The 21,536-nt window shown below is 38.8% G+C and overlaps 1 protein-coding gene across 1 annotated transcript in view; it reads right to left on the minus strand.

Moving 5' to 3' along the window:
• LOC135474827 (zinc finger homeobox protein 4-like) overlaps positions 1-18,311 on the minus strand; it is a 110,128-nt gene extending 91,817 nt beyond the window's left edge. Inside the window, exon 1 of the mRNA XM_064754435.1 lies at positions 18,020-18,311. The gene's annotated coding sequence lies outside the window, so the exon portion shown is untranslated. The remainder of the gene's footprint in view (positions 1-18,019) is intronic.
• Between the last annotated feature and the right edge of the window lie 3,225 nt (positions 18,312-21,536).

A 21,536-nucleotide genomic window follows, 5' to 3' on the forward strand; every position in this document is an offset into this window, starting at 1 on the left:
AATCATAAACCAAAAAAAAATCATAAACCAAAGAGACACAACTGTAAAAAAAAAAAAATTAAAAACCAGATGTAAGCCAAAAAAATAGACAACGAAGTAAAACTTATTGCCATGTGTATGTGCAATGGAGGGGGTCCATTTGGAGCCTCACTACCTCAAGCCCTTGTCAGAACAATCCTGTGTTTTTCATTAGCACCGACTGTTAATGAGCAAAATTTGATATCTCACAAGGTATTTTTTTTCTTCCTCCTTACTAGCACTAATGTGGAATTTTCCTTTCCACCATGTATGCATAAGTGTGACAAGAATAATCATTTTGTGGATAGAGCCCAGGGTAGAGACGAACAGTACAGAAGTGTGATGAATTCATTGTCATGCACGGGAATGATATAAACACACAGCTAATAGTGGAAAGTATGACTTCCATAGCAGGCTTTTATAATCCTAAGCAGCAATGTCAGAGAAAGTTGTGCCAGTTTTAGTAAAGTTTGAAATTAGGAAAAAGGGGAAAAATATAAAAACAAATAATGGCGGACTGTTTTGATAATCCACAAATTAATCAAAATCTTATTGATTAATTATTAGTAGTATGGCTTAAAAACCCCTATCAAATGAATCACTAAATCAAAAAAGAATCATAATAATAATTATAATGGGGAGACTTAAAGCAGGTGTTGGATTTAAAAAATTAAATGGTGAAGGTGAAGCTCAGAAACTGAAAAATATACTGACATATAAAGCTTATCCAAATTGTCCTCTGGGCAACAGTATCACCCATGAATATTGACCTGAAGAAGTGTTTTCAAGCAGCTTCTTCAACATGTTACAAGAGTTACTGATTCATCTGCATATGAGCAAATTTTACGTGCGAGTAATTCCTTGTGCAACAGTTGGTTGGACCACAGTGCTAGGGACGTACACTCCTTTCACTGCACTATTCACTGAAAAGTAACAGCTTGCACAGAAATTTAAATATTAATGTAATACAGACAAGTTGGGGATCTAGACCAGCTTAAGGCTTGTTTCATCCTTATCGACCACTTCTTTTAAAGCTTGATACTCTGTACTTTAAAGCTCGATTATTCTTCTGGCTTTTTACACTTCTAATTAGAATTTATTTTGTCAGTCTTTTTGCACGGTCTACATTATGATATAGGCTGAGATAATTCTACCATACATTGTTTGGTTGCTGTATTTTACCTAAGGTTTACCATTTTTCAAGTGACAAATTTAGCTTAATTCTAACCAATTCATCCTCCTTATAGGGCCACTTAAGGTTTTTTTGTGACGTTTGATTAACTACTTATTAGAAAACCTTAAAGTGTTGGCATCATAAGTGGCCTTTTAAAGCTGTTATGTGCTTTTGAAGAGTTTCTACACTTTTACACATCGGTACTAAACTGAGGGTGAATACAGTATACATATTATGTGATATATTGCATGAACTGAGATCAATAGACTTCCAATATGTAAATAAATTAGGATGAATCCAAACCACCTGACCTAAAGCAGCAGTCAAGCCTTGCTGGTTTGAATGCTACTTTAAGTCAGGAGGTTTGCCACAAACCCGATGAAATGTGGTGGACTATTCCATTTCCGCTACACATACATGTAAATCTGACTGCCGTGAATTCTAGTGAAAGTTTCTTTAGTATGAGGCATTATACTTCAAGCAAATAAGTAAAACTGCACATGAAAAGTTGTTTAACGTCAGCTGTTGTACACACCTTACTGAAAGAAAACTAACTAGTGCAACAAATCAGAATAAATCATATTTCATACAAAAATATCAGTAAGATGTCAATTCATCTCTGAGAAACTATGATGCTTATACTACATAATTCATTGGTTGTGTCTGACATGATTTTCACCATAAATATATATCTTAATTCTTGTGTAACACCTGGGCTTCAAATTCCAACCAGGTGTTACAACAACTTCACATTAAATTCTTCTGTATTATATGCTCCTGTAGTGCTGAATGCCATAAAGTACATATATATCGAAAATCTAGCAGTAAGTTGCTCTCAAACACATCACCTTTCAATGGGTACTAAAGGCAGCCCAGTTTGCATGCACATACAACACTGTGCAGTTTATCTCTATTAGTTGCAATCAGCTCTATACAAGCCGCAATCAGCTCTATACAAGCCGCAATCAGTTGTTTACAAGCCGCAATCAGTTCTATACAAGCCGCAATCAGTTCTATACAAGCCGGAATCCCTTCTATAGAAGCCGAAATCCGTTCTATATAAGCCGTAATCAGTTCTATACACGCCGCAATCAGTTCTATACAAGCCGCAATCAGTTCGATATAAGCTGCAATCAGTTCTATATAAGCTGCAATCAGTTTTATACAAGCCGCAATCAGTTCTATACAAGCTGCAATCAGTTCTATATAGAGACAACTTTGTCGTATGATTATTATTAGGGTGCTTATTATTACAGATAATGTTAGTTTTCATCCATCATATGTTAGTATGTGACTTGAGTACATTAACAACCATGTCACTGAGTAATTGCCTCCCACTTATGAGTGTCACCCCCGCCTCCTTCCCCCCTCATGTACATCTCGGACCAAACTGCAAGAACTACACAAGTGTAAGCTAGAGTGAATCTATCCCGGGGATTTTTTGTCAGCGTACAAGCCCAGTGGGCATGGACAAATTGATCTTCCCACACCATGTCGAGATCCCTCAACCTATTGTTGATCAACTGTTGCGATGGCATGACGATAAACTGTAAATCTTCAAGCTTTTGACCTGTAAAACATTTTTTGCAGTGGAATTTATGAATACAATTATTATGAAAATGCAAAGTCAATAAAACTGTGTGAATTAGTTCTCTACACCCAACAGTTTTCTCAAACCATTTCAAGATATTGGCCACAGAGGTGGTTGAAAAGGTGAAAGAATTAGGCCAGGAAATCTCACACTGACAGGCCTGCATTACACCTCTAGGTCAATAGAAACAGTCCTAAATGTACCTGTCCTGGACAGACACATTTACAGACAGGTGATCGAGTCATTATTAATACCACAGCTTTAAACGGTAATAGCATAATCTAATAACCAGAAATCACTGTGAACAGCCCTGTACTGCAGTCCTAATACCTGGATGCTATGTCACATTTAAGTCTAGATAACAAAATATAACCAATTTCGGAGAAAACAATAAATTCAATTCTATTCAGTCTAGATAACAATAATAGCTTTCTTTTGTGTACAGTACAACACATGTGGCCTGTCTGCGAATATCATTAAAGTTTCTATGTGTATGCACAACGTAATGTTTACATGTAAGAGATACATACTGTGAAATGAAACAGCTATTATCTACGACAGCCTTCCACTCTTTCAGGTATCACTTCGGCTGTGTTTTGCAATCTCAAAGTCAGTAACAGAGACAAATATGTTTATGAAGCTTTGTCTAAACTGGAAGGTTTTATTTACATATGAAAAATGTGTTTGTGGGGTGGGGAAGGGAGGGAATAAAACAATCAACCACATTTAACCATTGCTTTCAATGTTTTTCAACTAGTAACAACAAAATATTTACCAAAGGAAAAAATTATTCTATTATTCTTTGCATGAAAATGTTTTTACCCCTCTGACTGATATTGCAGTGTTTCTAGATGTTTTTTATTACAATGTTTTGCTATTAGTTTCCAGATCTGTTGCCATTACACTGCTTTTAGATCCTTTGCTTTCCAGTGACTCCAAGGTTCTAAGCTACTGCAGTGCTTTTGGATCTTTGTTTTTCCAGAGACTCAAAGGCTCCAAGCTGTTACAGTGTTTTTGCGTCATTTGCTTTCCCAGTGACTTCAAGCCTATAAGCTAGTGTAATGCTTTAGAATGTTTGGCGTTTCCAAGAATCCAAGGCTCTCAGCTATTGCAATGCTTTTTTTGACCCTTAATCATTACACAGTAATTTCATGACCTTTTGTAATCACAGGGATTCCATGATATTTTGTTATTGCAGGGATTCCATGGCCTTTCGTAATCACAGGGATTCCATGATATTTTGTTATTGCAGGGATTCCTTGACCTTTCATTATAGAGACTCTCATGACATTTTTGTCTTACATGGATTCCATGACCTAATATTATTACAGGGATACCAAGATGTTTTGATATCACTTTCATTCACATGTTCTATTTCTGTGCATGGAAAGTCTCCAGCAATCTGCGGATGGTTGTGGGTTTGCCCCGGGCCCTAAAGACAGATATCATATGCGGTTTTTGAAACATGAGACACCTTGTTAGTTCAAGGCAAGTAAATGATGCCTCCAGAGTACACCAATGGGACGGACATAAAGATGCATTTTGGATTGCCAATCTTGGGTTCTTCAAAGAAATACTAGTATATAGTAAGTGAGTAAACACTGTAATACAAGTTTTTTCCTAAAATTACACAACCTGAAAAGTACAGTGTGGAAATGTGTTAGGTTAATAAAATTTGACACCAAAACATTTATATCCTGACTGCTTCCTTGTTCTAATAAATTACCATAAAATGTGGTCCATAAGTACAAGCATTGTTTTCGATACAACAGATTTGTCCTTGAAACATGAGGTTTTAGGCTCAAATACAGCCTGGCTGGTTCTGCTGAAGTTGTAAGTCATGGGGCTTTGGCATGTACCAGTGACAGTGGTGGTTTACTTCGCATGCTTTTGTTTCCTCCACTGCTAAATTTGATCAGTCGTAAAAATGAAAATTGCACAAAATTCCCAAATTCAAAGAAAACAACAATTCAATACAAAAAATAAATCAAATTATCAAGCATAACAAAGCTGTTTGATGCCCTGTTAGATTATCATGACAACCCAAAATGCTGGCTCATTCTGCTAAACAACCAAGTTTCCAGGGCACACTGTGAAAACCTTACATGATGTTTTACAGGTGAGTTTCTACTTATCTTTACACTGTTGAACACCAAAATAAACTCCAGGCAAACACAACAACTTCCCAAATGACTGTACCAGTACTACATACATGTGCATGTAAAGTTAAGTTGGGCCAACAGGTAAATATCAGGTGATTCCATGAGTGAAAGTTATGAAGTAATTTAGACACAAGACATCTTATATGGATATTCAAAAAATCTCCAAATCAAACTGTCAGAAAAAGAAGCCCAGAAACACTTCTTCCTGTTCTTTGTTCTTTGCTTGATTCCAGTACTACAGCTACCGGTCGACGTCCGTTCTGATAGAGGAGGTTTGACAGTGATGCTGTCTGACAGGTGAAATTGTTATAGCACGCCACATCTGCTAACAATCCCCAGGTGTGCAGAACACTCTCCAACACTTACCTGAAAAATCATATTCTTGTGATGTCTGGCATTGTCGTTGTAAATGCTAGGTGATGCAGTAGATTAGGCTGGTGTAAGAATCCAGGTTAATGGTAGCGGACAAAGCAGCATGTAGCTGTAAACTAGTCTAACACCCACGGACACCAGTCTGCTTGCAAGGATGCCGGGGAATTAAAACCTCCCCATTAAGAGGTCCGATTATGTACACGGCCTGTCAACAGCCAACAGTTAAGATCGAGTAATTCATCGGCCAGCAGTCATAGTCTGAGCTACCAGAATTACGTATGCATCCTCAAACAAAAGGGAAGAAATGGGTAATAACATGACCAAACATGGTCTAGGAGATGGAGAAGGAATCGAATGGACTTCCCTTCATCATGGTTGCATGTAGTGTTCATCTCTCCTGGCAAGTGTCTCAAACAATGAACACTCCACAACATATACATCATTTACATTTCAAAGGTTGTAATGAGAGCTGTTAACTGGTCACAGCTTTAGGCTAGCACTTCATACAAACAGTGGAAAGTGCTCACCTATGGACATATTCTGATCCTTAACAAAAAAGGGTAACTTGAATTTTCTAGAAAGTTCATGTTAACCCAGCAAGTAGAGGAAACCCCCGAGATACAACAGTTTGACACTGAAATATTATTCATTTTTTTTGATGCCAATGAAACTGCTCGCTCAATTAAAAGAGGCCATATTATTTGGTCTCCTTCGCATAACAATCACATTGTTGACTGACAATGCCTTTTTTCACCTCAGGATAACGACCTAGCCCTGGCCCTCTGTATCACAGGTAAACCATAAATCATCTGTATTGTTTCACAGGTTTTCTTCACCTGCTCAGGTATTGATCAGTTAACACTTATTAGCACTGTGTCAATATTGTTTCAGGTATCTCTAACAATATGCCTCTTCTTTTAAAGTACTCTGTGTTTTTCTTTGGAGAACAATTAAAAGTTTTCCCAAAGCAAATCTCCATGAACTGGCAAATCTGTTTGTCATTGCTCTTCTGCCACATTATTACCCTAGTAAGCATTGGACTTACATCATCTCCTCCTATTCAAACACGCACGTAATGCCTAGCACGATTTACTGTCTAAATTCTTCTCTATAACAGATCTGTAGAAACAATCATACTCTATGATTAAAGCCAGCTTCCTTGCAATTTCACAAACGCCTAAACAATAGACTCATCTGGATTAAATCGATTAGATTTGACTTTCTTTAATACTTCCATTTCATCTTGATCATCTGTATAGTAGGACATATTCTCTTATGTGATACTTTACATGTAGGTCTTAATCCAGTGATTGATCGCATGTATTAACATTATCCCATAAGAGCATAACAACGCTTATAGTTCACTCTTATAAAATTCTTTGTTGGGTGCAGCCCGAATCTTTTATTAAAATAACAATAAAAGCTGGAGGCTGTTTTTGGGGGGTCAGTGAGATTACACAATGGGACTTACTTTTAATGATGACATAGCTTACTAAATATGATGGCCATGGCATCATCATAGAAATCACTGAAATTCCATTTGCCAAAAATTGTTCTGATGCAGAAAATTTGCTGAAGATTGTCCATTTAAAAATATTTCTTTACACAGAATTGTGAGATGTAAGAAATATTTTGCATACAAGAAAAATTTGAATTTGAGAAGTTATACATGTATATGCCATTACTCATATCAACTGCTAGTAAAAAAAAAATGAAAAGTTAGAAACAAAACATGAGAAAAAAATTTACTATAACAAAAATGTAATATTTCTGTTGAAATTCTGCTGTTGACATTTTACGCATTATCATCCTCATATATTTGTTCCTTTGAAACAACACAAACAGTTCATTTCGAAAACAGTGCCAACATAGGTAATTCTTGAGGTTTCGGCTGGGCAAAGCAAGCATTCCAATGACAATGCCAGCTTCCCCACCTGGCTCCACAGGTGTCTATGGCAAGACGACGGAATGCTTAAGAGAAATTAAACAAATTCAAAGGAACGTAGAATGGTGAAGCCATAAAAGAGACATCGACCCTTGAAGCTCCTGTGCCTAAATCTACAAATATTGACCTTGATGGCTCAGGCCACTGGTTGACCGTTTGGAAGTGACCGTGTCCACACCCGGGTAATCCTGTAGGGGGTGTTTGAGCCCCACTTTAACACCCCCAAGGTGAGGTCCACTAACAGCCTAACACCTGTAAGCGGGTGATTAGCCGCCTCAGACAATCAGGCTGCGCATCTATCTTCTCTGTCCTCACTCAGGTCATCTAACCCACAAAACAATAGCAGGTTAACAGTGACTGCTTTAACTCTGCTGGAAAGGTAGGAAGAGGTGATGAAGCAGTGGGGACCCGGGGTGGGGGTGCGGATGTGTAGTGGGCTTGATACAGAGATTGAGGCTTGATGTGAAGGGAAACAAGAGGTACATAATGACAACACACATGGGTACACATTTCATGGGAAACTTTTTTTCAAAAATATCAGTAATACTCAGAAAACACAAAAAAAAGAAAGTAAAAACTATCAGACTGAAACATGACTCCACTGTAACTTTGTGCTATGAAGATAAGGTACATTTTTCCTTTCTACCACAACATTTTGGACAATCAATACATAAACAACTTTACACAATTCATAAACCAGGTCCCTTTTCGTTTTCAATTGTAAAATCATACGATTAATTATTGTATTCCTCTAAATTAACATGTGCGGGCATCAGTATGTACAAAAGTCCAAGACCAAACTACAAGGTGATAAATTGAGGAACATAACTTATATCTCTTTCATTTGTTACTTTTAAGCCTTGTCTCACAAGTACATAAACAGACATAACCATGCAAATCACCCAGCTACATCCACGTCTATATGTGTCTTAGAAATCTGTTGTTTTAGACAGAGCCTGTAACTAGATTAAACTTGGTCAGATGTACAACACTATAACCTTGCGCTTCAAGCTTTCGGCATTATAACAGTTTTCTTTGTTTTTAATAAGTTGTTTTGTATTGAGGTGGCAGACAAAAGATTTCATGCTTGGCTTCTCAAAGAGGAATGCCACAAAAAAACCCCAACAACAGATGAAATGAAACATGGGAAAACATGGTGGAAAAAAACATCATCCAAACTTGAACACAAAAAAAAATTGTCGTTTGTGATAATGCCTAATTTGGCATATGTTAACGCCTTTGAATATGAAACTTGTAGCAGGGCAATGTTTGAATAAGAGACAAGGAAAGCTGGGCCAAATAGCAGGCATTCTTAGCCACATTGTCTGCACATCTAAGTTTGCATAACGGCCCTGGCAGTAGCTCCCATCAATAACAGCCTAATGAAATATATGTCATACCAACCAGTCTCATCTGTTCATATTTAATCAAACAGGTCGGCCGCCAATTCTACACCCTGGAATAATGTGAATAAATTTCAGGTCGAAGGCTGTGCTTTGCCATGTCATTGAAGTGGGATGGGTCAGAAAATGATTTCTTCAAATTCGCTCACATCACATCACAGGAGTGTCACAAGAAAAAAATCCCCAAAATACATAACATAACAAACCAATACCCTTAAATCTCAACACCCGCAGGAGAAAGCAGTATGGTCTAAAACAGTTCGGCAATAATTTCCTCTCCCCTATGGCCTATAACAAAGCCTATTGTTGCACAACAACGACCAACTAGTGCCAGAAACACAATATTGATAACAAAGCTAGCTCTTTTCTGAACATGCTTTGTAAAGTCTTTGATGGCATCTTTTCTAACAGCTAATTAGCACAATATGGTGGGAACAGGATTACATGTTTCAAGACCTAAGGGAAATTTCTGTCTCAAGTGCTATTTGTAATTAGCACAACCTTCTCCACCTATCTTCACCAATATGACCACTGGTCTTAACACCTTCAAAGTTTAATTTAGACACAACCTAAAACATGTCAGGAGTCTGCCTTGTCTTTTACTTCTCTTGTCTGCCATACACAGGCTGGAGAGCTCAGTAGACACAGGAAAAACAGAAATCTTATCGTCCACAAACTAATGTGCAAAACTGGAAAGTCGAACATGAGAAGAAAATGATCTTCATCCACTGGGAAGTTCCATACAAAATTAATTACTTTCACTGAGCATAGTTAATGTTAATCAGAGAGGAAAGCAGTGCATTGGTTTCTTGCAGAAAAACAGCATTTGCTGATTTTTTGCAGAAATGCCCCATAAAAGTTCTTTCCAATCAAAGATATGCCTAATGATGAACTGCGACTAGTCATAGGATCAAGTGTCGCTGACGTTACAAAAACAGAAAGGTTAGAAAAAGCAGAATCTCATCAAGGGTTTATATTTCATCTTGCAGGATGACCAAAGTTGGCCTTTTCTTGGAAGTATTTGGGTGAAGAGCAAGCGTTAAAACAAGCCGAGCCGACCAATATTAAATCCGGCTAATCGTGGTACAATTAAAGACAAGACACACATGGGAGATTCGGCTAGATCAATAAATGTTGCCATAGTAACCCAGCAATTAAATATGAAGAAACTCGTTAAGATTTGAGTCTGACAGATGCCACTGGATTCCCTTATAATGTGGTCTGAGACCAGAAACAAAGATCATTCTAAAGAGTTACCAAGAGGTAATTGTCCACAACTTTGATTCTCTGGAATATTTCAAACCAAAATCACGCAAGACACATCAAAGTTGAGAAAAATTTCTTGACAAAAAAAACTAATCACTTCAAGTTATGTTGCCCAACCGTTTTTTGGGGGGACATCAACATCAAAGTGGTGAGAATTACAAACAAGACAGTTTTTTTTTCATCAAAGTGTAAATCAGTAAATAAAAATAATGAAAATGTTATCCTTTTATTAAATTCCAGCTCAAGAAAAATTGAAGATGTTAGTTTCCCTCATGTTGGAGAAAGACACTGATTGGAAGGATATCTAACACATTGTTTTTCTTCCTCCTTGTGAAATCTGCACAAATATTCAAGCATGAAGTCTACGGTTGTTGACAGACATAGCACTGTGAGAGAGCCTGGCCAGTTTTTTATGATTAATTACCTAGAGTTCACTGGGAGGGAGGAAAAAGGGTGGAGAAGGATCAGTTAAAACCGACACCACTCAAGTTGCCCTTTTTCACATCCCCCATCAAGTCAGCATTAGTGAAGAATGCTTCCCTGTATTTACATACCCTGATGGTTATGTTGGACTAATAACAGGCAGCTATAAACAAAACTTCCTCTGCCTCTATATACATGATATCCTGTGACACAGACTTCCCACTGTGCATTGAACCTGCCTGTTTATCAGAGGCCCAAAACTCCATGCTTTTAACATCTTATTTTCATTTCTCTCATTAGGCCCTGATTGGGATGTTTTCCCATCACCCAGACCCCCAAAAGCCAACAGAAACAATGTGATGTGTGAAAAACAGGGGGTCATTAAACTTTCAGAGCAATATATAACAAAACTTCTCACCCAGGGTTGACTAAAGCCATGGGGAAATTTAACCTTATCTATTATTAACTCGTACATATAAGCTTTGAATATACAAATGTCCAATGTCTGGGGATCAAAGTATAGGAGACTTCCACGCAATCTGTTTTATTGTCAAACAGGGTCAATATATGATGAGATAAATAATTCACATTGCTATTACAATGAGTAATGTTTATTGCCTTTTCAAAATGTTTGTGCAACTTTGTGAATCTATTAGGAAGAAAGTCTATGTTACTTAGATACATAAACATTGGTAGCAAGTAGCTGGGTTTGTTGCAATTACTACCGAGGTCCTGGATTAAATTTTACTTCACATTATAATGGAATGTGCTGAAGTGTTTGTGCTTTGAGTGTGCTGGGCTGTTCTCGTATTGTGTTACATAGATTTCATGGGCGATATTCTTACATTAGATTAATAATTCACCAAAAAATAGAGGGAAAAAATGTGAGATTAATTAAGCATGTAATTCATAAAAAGAGCTAAGTGAGACAAAGTGACTGTTTGGTCATATGGAGTGAATTAAAACAAGGCTGCTCATAACTGAGATATATCAGGGAGATACAACCAGGAGTTAACCCTGCCTGGGATTGCTTAACTTCTGGGTTAAATATGGCTACTCAATTAACAACAGGGGAGATCCTTCTCCGCTTACCAAAACCATCTTCTACAATTCCTTCTGACAGCCCAAGAGCTAGCATATCGCCATCAGCTTGCAGGTTTTCATTTTTTTCACTGCAATATAGTTATTAAGCAGAATGCATAAAAGTCACTAACTCAGTTTATATTAAAACAATGTAGATGGACAGACTGCATGCATCTATATCTACTGAGCAAGAAACCTCATTACCCAGGGTGTAATGAATTTAGCCATTTTTACAGGAAGGTAGTCCCTTTTTTCCAAAGCATTTTCCTCAAAATAAAAGTTATCATGATTTGGAAGGACATTTATTAAATGCCTAATTGTAAATGACAGCGCCCTCTACAGTTCAGAGATTTTTTTCTCGGCGAGTCTTTTTTTTCCCCTTTGGTTACGGAGGGATTAATTGTGTGCTGGTGATTCATACCCGCCACTGGTCTGCCTTGACACCGCCTGATGAGTTTGAAGAGGGCTGTTATAATTAAGACTTTCCTTGAATCCTCGCAGATAAGGGAACCCAATGATTGCTAATGCACCAAGCCAATAGTAGCGTTAATGAAAATTGTACAAGCCCTGGCTGTTGGTATGTCACCGCACCGAGATAGGTCTCAATTCACAGCCACCTTTTCATGTTCCCTTCAATGATTTCGTTAATCTATCATCAGAAATATACAAAACTCCCACCGAGAAAATCCATTTCATTTCCTCCACCAATTCAACGTTTTAATGACGCCCAGTAATTCTCTAACACGAATACATAGCCACTTGTTTTCGATGTAATCCCGTCCACTAGAAGATTCCCAATAAACAATCAGGCTGTTACTGATTTTCACTACCACTAGAACTTATCGCCGGAAAATTAATTAACACCTAGTATAAGCTGAAACCAATATTGTCTAATGACGCAGTACAGAGTCTACGCCAACGCCATCTTACCCTTCCTGTACACCTCTCTGCGGGATTCTAAATCGTTAGGAAAGTTTAACGGCTAACAATTTCCCTGAGAATACATTCCTGAAGAGCCCAGAAAAAAAATGTTAAACCACAATGGAAAGAATCTTGACTTGCTAGCCGGCCGAACAGAAATCTGGCTAGCCGAAACAAAAGAACCAATAAGGCAGACGTTTTTTTTTTCTCTGCCTAGTTTCGGAGTTCCGTTGCAGCACCCTCGTTAGATCGAACGTTAGGGCGACATTACCTAACGTATTTTTCTCACTAATTACTTCTTTGTCTGAGGCTCTAAAACTTTGCTCAGAATGGTGTTTGCACAGGCCTTGAATCTTAACGGACAATAGCTATCTTTCGTTACCACAGAGCAAACCTCAAGAAGAGGATATATATTTTTAGGGATTAAAACAAGAAAGCTGCTCCATGCATTCTTTCGCGAAAGTTTGCATTTGGAAACGTTCAAATTTGACAGAGTTCTTTTCTTTTGATCTGAGCCATGCCCCATCCCCTAAGGTATTGTTTTTGCGGAGCGCTTGGAATCTTCTAAATAAACATGATTGTGAGCTGAGGTCGCCTGTTGTTGATCGTGTAATCCAGCGTTCTCACAACTATACCAGCAGTTTTGTGTACAAGGGGTGAAATTTCTCATCGAAGCAGCATCCTAAATTAACATCTCTTGACTTTGGCCACCGTCCATCTCACAATGGATCTCTATTCTTCCCCTTCATGGCTTTCCCTCATTGATTTATCTTGGAAATAACTAGGTAAATAGGAGCAATGTGCCAGGATTATGCTCTCTGTAATTAAATCTACCCTTGATCGAACATATTTGCATCTTAAATTACATTGATGGAAGGAGATATTGAGAACTGAAGAAACGTCTTGCCAGGAATTTACATATTCAGAAAGGGTTGAGAGGGCTGAAGAACACAATCTGCTAAATTGACTTTTATATGATTTCCATGGCGATGATCGAAGCAAATGAGTTGGGGTTTACCCAGCATTAAGTATTTGCCTGCTACCATCTCGGCCACCCAACCAACGTGATTGGCTTTTGATTGTCTGCCAGCATATTGCTTAGCCGGGCTAAACGCCTTAGTTTTAAGGAATATATGACATGACAATGTACACTGACCCTTTACTCTTACCCCATAACCCAGACTCTTAAAAAACATGCCGACCACTTTTCTCTCACACACTCATGTCTTGGGACAGCCTTTTAACTCTTAATCTGTAGCTTAGTCCAATAACCATATTCCTTGAGCGGATTAGGCAACACCCTGTCAGAAACACGTGAAAGTTGGATGACACAAAAGGATGGTCATAATTAACACATGTACACCCAATCACAAGACATTCAATCAAACACCTACATGTACAAAACACGACCAATCGGTTACATATACCAGAGGTCAGGATTATAGACATCCATACATTACATAAGCAAAAGTTCATCAGCAAAAGACATCAGCTGTATAGACATTTACCATTTCAGACAAACCGTTCCAGTTGATATCATGAGTCATGTGACATGTATTCTCATTGGAGGTTATTCATACATGTACAGGTAGGCCAAGCTGTTTATCAGAAGACGCACATAAGATTACGCAACAAACTTATCAATTATTCAGAAAAGAGGTCAAAATACAGACATGCAGTCTGGAGTTATCCAGGTAAAGATTATAGACATTAGGCAAAGGGTCTCTCAGAGAGGAGGTCATGATACAGACAAACACTGGGGGTCTCTCAGAGAAGAGGCCAAGATACAAAGTCTAGGATGTGTCAGAAAGGAGGTCAAGATACAGACAAACAGAATGGGGTCTCTCAGGGAGGAGGCCAAGATACAATCAGTCTGGGATTTGTCAGAGAGAAGGTCAAGATACAGACAAACAGAATGGGGTCTCTCAGAGAGGAGGCCAAGATACAATCAGTCTAGGATTTGTCAGAGAGAAGGTCAAGATAAAGACAAACATTCTAGGGTTCTCTCAGAGAGGAGGTCAAGATACACACAAGCAGTTTGGGGGTCTCTGAGCAAGGAAGTCAAGATAAAGATTAACAGTCTTGGGTATCTTAAAGAGGAGGTCAAAATAAAGACAGACGTTGGGGGTCTCTCAGAGAAAACGTCAAGATACAGACAGTCTAGAGGTCTCTCAAAGAGGAGGTCAAAAGGAGGACAAAGAGTTTAGGGGTTTCTCAGAGATACAAAGATGCAATTAGTCCAGACAAACAGTCTAGGGGTCTCTAGGAGAGTGGGTCAAGATACAGACAATCAATCAAGGGGTCTCCCAGAGAAGAGGTCAAGATACAGACAAACAGTCTAGGGGTCTCTTAGAGAGGAGGTCAAGATAGACAAACAGCCTGCAACTCTCAGAGAAGAGGTCAAGAGTACAGACATCAGGCAAGGGGTCGCCCAGACATGAGATCAAAATACAAACAGTCCAAGCATTAGTTATAGAGCATAAACCCCAGGTGAGCGTTATTTCAAACGCAGGTCAAGATACAGACAAACAGTCTGGGTAAAAAGCATAGACATTAGTCAAGGGATCTGTCAGACATGCAGTCAAAAAATAGACAGTCAGTCTGGCGCTCTTCAGTTAAAATACATATGGTCACATGCTTTCAGTAAGTGGGGATGGGGGGGGGGGGGGTCAAGGGTTTTTCCATGTGGCCACATGTTTTCAGATGGGGGTGGAAGTGCGGGCAAGATTTGGACATGGCCACTGGTTTTCAGGTAAGGGGTCAAGGGTTTAGACATATGGCCACAGGTTTTCAGATAGGGATCAAGGATTTGTGGCCACAGGTTTTCAAGGGGGGGGAGGAAGTTGAGACATGGCCATAGGCTTTCAGGCAGGGTTCAAGGGTTGGGACTTATGGTCACAGGTTTTCAGATGTGGGGTGGAGGTGGGTGGGTGCAGGGGGCAAGGGAGAGTATATGGCCACAGATTTTCAAGTAGAGGGGTCAAGTGTTGTGACATATGGCCACGGGTTTCAGACAGAGGGCACAAGGGTTGGGACATTTGGCCACAGGCTTTCATATGGGATTAACGGTACAAGGGAAGAAGAACTTTTTCATACTGAAGGTCAACAGTATAGACATAAATGCTATGTTTTTTCAGAATGGGGGGGCTGAGTTGACAAGAACAAAAACGGAAGGCTCTTCAGTTTGAAGTGGGGAGGGGGGGGGGGTGCAACAATACGAATATATAACCAACTGAAGGTTTTTCAGATCATGGGTTCAATAGAACATGTACAGGCATACACCCAGAAATCCCCATATGGGGGGGGGGGGGGGGGGTCAAGAATAGAGAGACAGCCCACAACAAGGTCCAAGTAAAGATATGACGTCGGCTTTCTCTTGCAGATGTTAACAGTATAAGAAGAGTATGGGAAGAAATAGCACAATCATATGATATTCATACAGTATAAAAAAGATAAAACCTTAAAACGCAACATTCCTCTGACCACAGACTAGTTGGAATTTACGTGAAATCTAAAGTCATTGCCTAGAAAAATCCCAATGAGTCTATGTTCTGTGGCCAAGCCTCCATTGTCAGCTGACTCCCTTCACCACAGTCTGGTGAGGTACTTAAGGTCTGACATGGAAAAAAAAAACGGGAGATTTTTGGGCATATCAAATTTTATCTGTGGTAGCCTGAGGTGACAGTTGGAGAGTCCATCTTCTAGCGGCATTCATACGAACCCGAGACTCGGGTCTGTTCTTCTCTCACAACATCCCCCAGCCCCTGCATCTTCTCTCGCTGCCAATTAATGCTTTCTTGAGTGAATTTGTCGCTTCTCCAGGATTCTCATAAACCATTTACTACCATAATTGAAATTACACCCCTTGCCTTAAATACAGGCCTGAATTAAGATAAGAGCTGCACTGGCTGCGGCTTGAGGTGACTAGAATTAAAAACATGCACTGGTGGCATGATGAGTACTAGCCTGTAGAAGGACTTCAAGGTGAGATGAGAAAGAAGGTGAAAGTTGCAAAACAAAACTTGACTTCAAAGGTAAAATAATTTCTTGATTACCAGTATCCAAACATACTGAAATGCAAAATCCACCCTCCATCCATCATTTACCTTTATAAACACCTATAAATAATAAACACAATTTGTGAACTATTTGGATTGATGATTGACTCCTAATATCTGTGTGCCTTAGCAGCCTTGTGAAGAAATGGTAATTAGCGTCCGTAAGAAACCATTACTGGTTCACCAGTCTCAGTAATGGCTGGGTCTATAAGACGGCTAATCCATACCATGATCAGGTGTGATAACGAGCAGAAAGGTTACAGGTAAACAACACCTGCTCTTGGAATTTAGATCAGTAAACCGTGTCATGTCCCAGTGTGTCTATATCAGGGCTGGGCATCAATAACTGAAGCCTGGGGCCACGGCAGTCTGAGAGCGCCATCAGACGTGACCAGCTCTGTCTACCACAGATCCGTGCTCAGAAGCCACCGCTAAATACTTCCACCCAGCCCCGACAATCCTTTCCATAACGCAACCCATTATTTCTGGTAATTTACCCAAAAAGCTTCCGTAATTTCCAACATTTATATAATGTATTTGTACCACATCGCTTGTCAGTGAGGTTGCTGCATACTGGCTAATGTATGTGTTCAGACACCTAGACCAAACCCATGTCTCTTTCCTCACAAATATGTACACCTACAGTTATACATATACATTTACTGTATGAACACATTAATTATCAAATGGTTGTCTGAACTGATGAGCCAAGTACCTGAAGTCTACAGCCATACATGTTCCATGTTCTGTATATATTAATTGAATCAGCCAGGCACTTTTATTTCTTCATGTATAACAACACACATCGTAGTCCAACTCAATAACACCTAACATACTGAAGAATTCAAAACCAATTCTGCTTCTTAATAATTAACAAAAACTAGAGTCTGGCAATTCCAATGTTCCCATCAACAGCGATTTGAAAAACGATGCCTCAACGCAGACACGAATCACCATATCTACTCAGGCCAACCTCGGAATAATTGTCATTTTCTTGTGGCTGGCTGGAGATATTTGATGACCGACATCAATACAGAACTGTTAAGCAGGCTAAGACCTTCGTCAATATGTGACGTGTGAAGGCATCATAATGGTGGCAGACAGAAATTACAGGGGTCAGCGTAGCGTCAGTGACTAGGCCTGATATAGCCTGTTTATAACACCGTTCAGCGAGCAAGACCATTTCCTTCAGATATAACAGTCTATCCTGACCAGAGAGAGGCTACAGGGCAATCCCCAGTGTAGGGAGAATGCGGAGGGCTGAGGGCAGGTCAGGGGTCACACAAGTTGGGTTGGGGGGAGGTTCACAGGCCGCTATGTCTCGTTCAACACCCTCAATCAGGGTGAAAACTATGAATGCCATCAATTTCTAAACAGTAATGTTAGGAGAAAAACAAGTCAGCCGCACAGTTGATGTAACGCAGTGGAGCAAGGCAATGGCATTCCATTAGGGCCGAGACACGGACACATTAATCAAGAATAGGTCATATTTATGCAAATGCCTTGGGAAACTATTCCTTTATGCACAAGGCTTAGAAAAGAATCAATAATAATTCCAGAGACAATATTCTCGGCAATGATCAGAGTGACAAAATGAGCTTACTTTTCCGGGCCTTGGCCCGCTGTTAGCTTGCGTGGCCCCCAGGGGGTGAGAGGGCGCTCTTCTGACCGACCTATGCCTTCAGACGTTTTCTTGGGTGGTTCGACTCTGACTTAAGATTGCTGCGTCTTTAGATACTGGTTTTCATCTCTCCGATTCGTCCTTGAGGCTGGCTTTGTCCAATCATGATAACCTTCATTTTACTGAGAAGGGGTCTTTAGAAACCTACAGATGGAAGAGAAAGAAATTACCACAAATATTAAGCTCCACTGTCACAGGTGAAGGCATTTCAGCCTCTTTTATTATACACGTCTGGTCAATAATGGTAGGAAATTTTCACAAAATTTTGTGTCTAACGTTTTAAAATTAAACATCACTCCCATCTTCAAGAAACATATTTTTGTTTTCCTTTTTCAATTTGTTCAGAAATGTAATCTTGATCATTCATAAATCAACAAACCCAAATTGACAACTGCACAAAAAACAAAGTACCACAACCTTCATATCTTTGCTTCATCATTTTGTTACAGGTTTACTAGCTTTTCTACACATTAACTGATGTTTCAGAGAAAGTCTCTTGACAGTTCATACACCAACAGACCAAAAATAAACAATTAAGAAAATAAAATACATTCATATATGATATTTTACCAAATTTTTATCACTTAACATGAGTATAAAATGAGCCAAACATTTATCACTTCAAGTTAAAGATAGATAAGCAAAGGACTTAATCCACGAAGCTGAGTCAATCATCTCAAACTTCTGAAGATGGTCCAAAAAATGATTTGATTTATTCTGATTTACACATAAATCAGAACAAATTACTATTAACAGATCAACAATATTGACTTAAGATTTATTTATTGATTTATTTATTTGATTGATGTTTTACGATGTATGTACAAGAATATTTCACTTGACGGTGGCCAGCATTATGGTGGATGGAAAGTGGACAGAGCCCGGTGGAAAACCATGACTATCCGCAGGTCGCTGGAAGACCTTTCGACGTAAGGCGGTATTGACTTAAGACAACAATAAATCAAAAACTAAAATTTGCAAATTCATAAGTCCGAAAATAATAAAGGGATAAGAAACTTCTTGGCAGAAAAAAATCCAAGCCAGAGGCAAGTTATCCAACAGTTTCTCTTTAAAGATTGCCATAGACTTTGACCAATGATGTTGCCAGTTTGGAGGCAGCTCTAGTTTAGGGCAGGGAGTTGTATCTGGTGAAAGGATATGGTTTCAAACATGACCCTGCCTTGCTTTCTTCATTAACTTCATCCTCATCATGTAAGTGAAATATTTTTGCCTAATGCATAAAACACCAATCAAATCAACAAATAAATAACAGACCTAGATTTTGTTTCAGGCATTTCCAAAACTTTTGTCTAAGTACATGTACATCCCTAGTCAGGTGTTAAAATGGAAATTGACCTCTTGGCCTTTCTTTTCATAATGTTTTTTGAGCAGGCATCACAATATTAAATCTCTTTGATGTAAAATCTGTAATATTCATTAATTCACAAAATTTATTTTTTTAACAGAACAATAACTGGGGCAGACTGAAAAGCGTTAATTTAAGCTCAGGTCCTATTGTCAGGTCCTGCAGACAGTGATTTGTTTTCCCTCGCAGCTGTGCACAGTTTCCTCCCAGCATAATTTCTGGCCACTTATAAGAGTATAAGTGAAATATTCTTGCCTAAATATAATATATATACTCAGATCTGGCCATGTCTTGAGTAACAAATTTATCAAAAGAATTTTTATGTTCAAATGTATCCACATTTGTACTCAGGCTAATTGTGATTCTAATAGAAAACTTCATTCTAATGCATTTTTTTTTTCTTTCCAGAAAATTTCGTCTGTAATACTGATGTCTGGTCATAACGTCATAACTATTGTAACACCTGACGCTACAAGTCATCGGTCGTGGAACTCTTTAACGTAGGTCTATATTAATTGGTGAATATTTCAGCGTCGGCAAGGCGCAAAAATTCTAACAGGCCAATTCTTATCAACATCTCTATTGTGACCGACAAGACATCACAACGATTCCATTATTAACCTAAAAAGTATATTGGCCAGGCGGTACATGCATAGTTCATGAAATGCCCAAACATTTCCACTAATGTACGGACAAACCTCAAATGTTGCTGCCGTAATAATCTTAGAAAGGATACAGCACACAGATGTATTGGCCCTGTTCCGCCTGTATTCTCTTTTACAGCACGCAAACAAGATTTTTCTGTCATAATTGGTCCTAAAAGCATCTGTCCGACTCTTGACATAATTTGGGGTTGCCTGCGAAACTGGCGCTGAGCTAAAGTGTTCAGCTTACCACATTGCGTGCATGCGTGTAGACATCCATGTTGAACACGTGGTCAGGTAGGCCATTTTCCCGCCATTTGTCTGGATCAACTCTCAGTATGAGCTTGCCTCATAGGTTTAGTGAATGCCATATCATATCGTTTTTTTAAAGCCTCACGACTATTTTTGTTTCTTGTTTTACCTTTTGCGTCAAAAACAAGGCCATTTCTTATGTTTCGAAGTGATTGCTATAGCACTGCAATAATTTTTGAGATACGACTGAACGATATATGCATTCATCATATATGAGCTTCCTGCATGTAAATCAGCTTAGGCCCATTTCATTCGTCGCGTCGACATGTATCGCCGGCCGCGCAAACAACTCAAAGCAATTAAGCAGTAAAATTTATCAGTTTGTACTTTCCCTGTTTATGTGACAAATATATTTCCGTTCGCCTAAATTCGTCATTTTTATGCAGCTTAAATATTATGCAGTGTATTTTCTGATGAAATGCATCTTGCAACACGACGTTACTATCAGGCTATCAAACACCTACAGGCCGTATAATCTTTAGAACTTCCGACAGATATGCAAGTATGTTTTAAGGCAAGGTGTGTATAATTTATTTATAAAGACATAAACTGATATAGCAACTTTCACATTAATATTATACTTATTACATGCTTTGACGCCTCCGTTAAGGGCGTGTCACGTAGGCCTATGTATGTACGACGATGGTTGCCTTTATACAGTCATGCATGCAGGCATGTCCATAATGAAACTAAAGTTGGCAGTCTTGTATAGAACAACATTCACTCCTATATTCCATGTATTTGTCGCTACGTAACTATATACATGTTTAATATTATAAGAGATGCAGGAATAAAATTCGAATAAATATATGCTGCAAGGCTTCAGGAGACGGCCGTATATATTTGGCATGATGTATATGTGCACGCAGGATGACAGCACATATATAGGTTCCGACCTACAAAAAATTTAGAGGTGACTTTTACTTTAACGAATGTAAACCGAATCCACAAATATCATCACATATAAGATGACCACATGTATGTGTATTCCAGTGTCATGAAAATTATATATTGCCAAACAAATTGTCGACAAAGAAAATGTGAACTTATACTACACTTTTAAAATATTGCTGCCCATCTTCAACATCGCATGTTCTTCCACGATAATGTTGGCTGC

This window comes from Liolophura sinensis, chromosome 9 (assembly GCF_032854445.1).
Source record: "Liolophura sinensis isolate JHLJ2023 chromosome 9, CUHK_Ljap_v2, whole genome shotgun sequence".
Classification (NCBI taxonomy): Eukaryota; Metazoa; Mollusca; class Polyplacophora; order Chitonida; family Chitonidae; genus Liolophura; species Liolophura sinensis.